The sequence below is a fragment of the Mytilus galloprovincialis genome, chromosome 11 (assembly GCF_965363235.1).
Source record: "Mytilus galloprovincialis chromosome 11, xbMytGall1.hap1.1, whole genome shotgun sequence".
NCBI lineage: Eukaryota > Metazoa > Mollusca > Bivalvia > Mytilida > Mytilidae > Mytilus > Mytilus galloprovincialis.
Window position 1 is genome coordinate 6,282,161 of NC_134848.1, and position 4,891 is coordinate 6,287,051.

Sequence of the window (4,891 nt, forward strand, 5' to 3'; positions counted from 1 at the left end):
GAAAGAAAGAGGTCAACCGATTTTTATCATGGTTGTTTGATTAGCATAATTCAATTATCTTCAAGCCAAATCAGTAGTGTTTATACAGAGGTATCTAATGATAATTTTTCACTACATATTACTGGTGGAGATTTATTTCCCCGAGGGTATTACAAGCAAGTAGTCAGCACTTTTTGTGCGTTCAGGAATTTCACATCCAATATTTTATGGAAATATTCTTTATAAAGCACAAAAATGTCAGTATTCACCTCAGAAACTAACAAAACCTTTAAATAGACTTATTAAGAAGGGATATAGTTACGATACTGTTGTCAAGTCATTAACGATTGCATACTTCGTGGTAATATTGATTCACTTATAGGGTCTTTACATTGGAACTAAACACACTTATTATAAATAAACCAGCTGTTGGCATGACATGGGTTATGTTCTTCTCATATATGTTATGATGGTATGATACTAAACCCCTCACGGGGAGGATTTTTCCTGATATTCATATGATGAAGACATAATTATTTTTCAATCAGTTTAATTGAAGTCTGGAGCTGGCATGTCAGTTAACTGCTAGTAGTCTGATATTATTTATGTATTATTGTCATTTTATTTATTTTCTTTGGTACATCTTCTGACATCAGACTCGGACTTCTCTTGAACTGAATTTTAATGTGCGAATTGTTAAGCGTTTAGTTTTCTGCATTGGATAGAGGTATAGGGGGAGGGTTGAGATCTCACAAAAATGTGTAACCCCGCCGCATTTTTGCGCCTGTCCCAAGTCAGGAGCCTCTGGCCTTTGTTAGTCGTGTACTAATTTAATTTTTAGTTTCGTGTGTACAATTTGGAATTTAGTTTGGTGTTCATTATCACTGAACTAGTATATATTTCTTAAGGGGCCAGCTGAAGGACGCCTCCGGGTTCTAGAATTTCTCGTTACATTGAAGACCTGTTGGTGACCTTTTGCTGTTGTCAACTCTGTGGTGGGGTTGTTGTCTCTTTGACACATTCCTCATTTCCATTCTCAATTTTAATTTTATGTATGCATGTTCTTTATGTTTTATTCTAAGTTTTGGAAACGATTACTTCTCTGTTCAAATAGCGTTCTTTTAAATCTTTGGAGCCGTTACAGACGCAAATTCAGTGACAGAATAATGACACCATATGAAGGGACCAAGGAAACATCACATCCAAAAAGGAAACAATTGATAATGATGAATCAACAGATCCTTTTTTGTCGGTTTTTTTTTAAAGATTCACGTTAGAATATCTGCATTTAAAAAGATAACTTTATTTCTGCCCTCGATTTATTTATTTGTATACCACGCTTGGATTTTCATTGTCATGTATAATTTCGACTTCTTTACGTTCAAACATGATTTCAATCAGTACATTTTATTCAAAGTGAACCTATCTTGGTCTTGACTTGTATTTGTGTTTTGTTTAAACGTTTGCGTATCGTGTTCTATGTTAAACTTAATGTCTGTCTAGTTACAGAAGTACTTCAGTCGAAGAATTAAAATTACAAGAAAAACTAAGGTCTTATACTTCTTCCCAAGAAACAAATTAAAATAACTTATATTCTAATTCACCAACTCAAACGAATATAAATTATTTAATAAATAAAGCAACACATACATAGGATAAATGTGCCTACAGCTGTAGCAGCCTTTAATATTAACTTTACATTCAATATGATTCTCAAACTAAAGTCCTTCACTTTAGTATTCAGGCACACTACCAATCCAATCATACAATAGCACAGTAATATACAGTGACACAATCAAAAACTATCTACAAAAGAGGAAAAATTCATATTACTATAATGTAATATAGGCTAATACTCATATTGACGATAACCATCTCATAAAAGGGTGGGTGGGTGGGTAAACATAATAACGAATGCTGCTACGTTGAACTATAGGCAAACTTCGAATAACTTAATTTTCTTAAACTAACCCCTTAAGTAATACTTAATCATGCTTTTCACGAAAATCATGAGGGCATATACCCTTAAAACTGGCAATACGAGTATATGCCATCCAATCAAATTGAACGTAAACACACTTCATTTACTTGATATAAACACACACACACGTGTTTATAGTAAACAATCACTTGACCGTTACAACGTCATGTGACTTAATACCTTTAATAAATATATTTATTATAATTCGCCAACTCGAACGAATATAAATTATTTAATAAATAAAACAACACATAAATAGGATAAGTGTGCCTACAGCTGTAGCAGCCTTTTGAAAGACAGAGAAAGCCAAGGAGATGTGAACAAAGAGTAATACATATATAAAGTATAGTTATGAAAATTATATTCCCAAACTTTTAGACACTGTCCGTTTTTCTTTTATATTTTCTCTTACATAGCCGTCTTTTGCTTTATCTGAAGCCCATCTACCATGCTTCTTGAATAATCTGTCATGAATGCCAGCTGATGCAGCTGCAGTAGCTCCACCTGATCTCAGTCTATGTAATCCAAATTTGGACTTATCTAAACCGATAGAATCAAGAGCTGATAATATAATTTCTCTTACTCTAGTATATGATAAAGGTTTAAGACCTCTCAGTTTATAAGACTTAGATTTTTTACATAAATACATAGATCTAAATATATAATCTGAAGATGATGCGTCAATATTGGATAATAATAAATATTTCTCAACATACTAACAGTGCATGTTTGTGTATCTGTTCTAGCAATTATAACCTGTGTGCCTTCTCTATAATGATCAGTTTTGCTTTTCTGTATGAGCAAAGAGACATGTGTATCAGTAAAATTTAAATCAGATCTTTTTAAATTTACCATTTCAGAAAATCTTAAAAACCCTGCATAGCTAATAAGACACATACAACAAACTCTAACTTCTATAAGATTGTTACATTCTTGACCATATTTAATTACAATTTCTTTAAAATATCTGGTGTAATAGGTTCTTTTTTATTTACAATAAAATGTCCAATTTTTCTATGAGCTCCTTCTTTAACCGATATACACAACTGTAAATAACACTGGTTGGGATAGCCACCTAGTTTATGAGCCCAGCTTATGGAATAATATGCTTCTTCATACTTAGCATACGAAACAAATGTCTTTGATAGGTGTATTAAGTACAATGAAACAAAAAAATCTGAAGCTGGTAAAGGTTTAACATATAAATAGTTATTACACCATTTACAGAAATTGTTAAATGCATATGAATAATTTTCTTTTGGTATTCTGGGCCTTCGAACGCAGACAGAACTCAGGTAGGCAAATAGATAAAGATGACAAATCTTGGTCGACTGGCTTAGTCAAGGAATTCCATACTCCACATGAAAAAATATCTGAAAAACGTGCATATGAAATAGAAATATAATCTTATATACTACTAGCTTACAATATAATTAAATGACCTTGCCGGATTTATTTTCCACACTGGCCATGTTAGTGAAACCTTGCGTATTAAATTTGGCCTTGTCATCAACAAACGACCTTGCAAATAAATTGGCCTTGTCTTTACTATGCGACCTTGCTCTACAGCCTTGTCATAAATTCTTACGTGAACTCAGCGTTCAATCTTATAGCTAAAACACTAGAAACGAATTCAGAAGATCCCAACAAGGACTTATTATTCATACCATGAATAAAAATGTTCTGATTTGGTTGAAATTCTAAAACTTCAATTACATATGGTTGCAAATGCGAACCTCTTTTAAAAATCATTGTCCAAAATGCCTCTAGCCTTACATAAAATCAAATGTGTAATTGCTCTACAGACAACAGAAATGGGGGAACAATCCAATTAACTTCATTATTCCAATTTTGCGTGAACGCATCAACTGCTTCAACACCTGGATTCCAGTATTTTTTTATTTAAATTACTCGCAAACCTGTCCACAGTATGCGGACCCCGCATATCATCTATAAATTTAAAAAATTCTATGCTTGTTCCCCAGTCTTCTATATCAATCATTTTTAAAATATAATCAGCTTTAGTATTTTCAGATTTCGAGATCCAAACAACATCTAACGTAATATTCAATTCAGAACACAACTTAAAAATATTCATAGCTATCTCTTGTAAATGTACTTTTGTACTTCCTTTCTGAACAATGAAAACACAGTTATTATTATCTGTATGCCATTTAACACATTTATTTTTTTAAACAGTTTTTAAAAGACATCAATGCCAACAAAATAGCTTGAAGTTCTCTCCATGTAGAACTCTGTATGGACTCTTGTAAAGTCCACATCTGATGAAAAATATTAGAGTCAATACCTATCGAGTAAGCACCAGCAGCTACATTACTAGCATCAGAATATACAACCACGTGGGGAAAAGAATAACCTGCTAAATGTTTTCTGTTCAATCTTAGAATGTTATTCAGCCAAAATGAGAGCTCATTGAATACACAATCGGGACATTCCAATATTAACTTTATATCCCACTTAACTCTGTTTTCAAAAGCCCAGTGCAAATAACGGGTCATTAAACTAGTTATGTTACCCATGACTGGACACATAGAAATTAATTTTCCCGTCACCTGAGCCAATTTACGCGAAATTAGGAAAGTCATTCAAAACATCAACCAATGATGTTATGGTATTTTCAATCCGTCTATCTGATATACTAATTGAAAAATCAGACGAATTCCAAACTAAACCTAACCACTCTAAAAATTGGACTGGTTCAAAAATAGATTTGTCCATGTTAATTAGAAACCCTGCTTCTAACAAAGACGTTTTTACAAAAGATGAACATTCGGAAGCTTCTTGTTTATTTTTACCCATTCCAAGTCCATCATCTAAGTAAAGTACAATATCTACGCCATTTTCTAGCCAGTATTATACAATTGGACGTACACATTTAGTGAATACATATGGAGCAGATAAAGGACCAAA

At 32.7% G+C, this 4,891-nt stretch overlaps 1 pseudogene; it reads right to left on the reverse strand.

The window, feature by feature from the left end:
* Positions 1 to 2,318: 2,318 nt before the first annotated feature.
* LOC143051554 (uncharacterized) lies at positions 2,319 to 2,976 on the reverse strand (annotated as a pseudogene).
* Between the last annotated feature and the right edge of the window lie 1,915 nt (positions 2,977 to 4,891).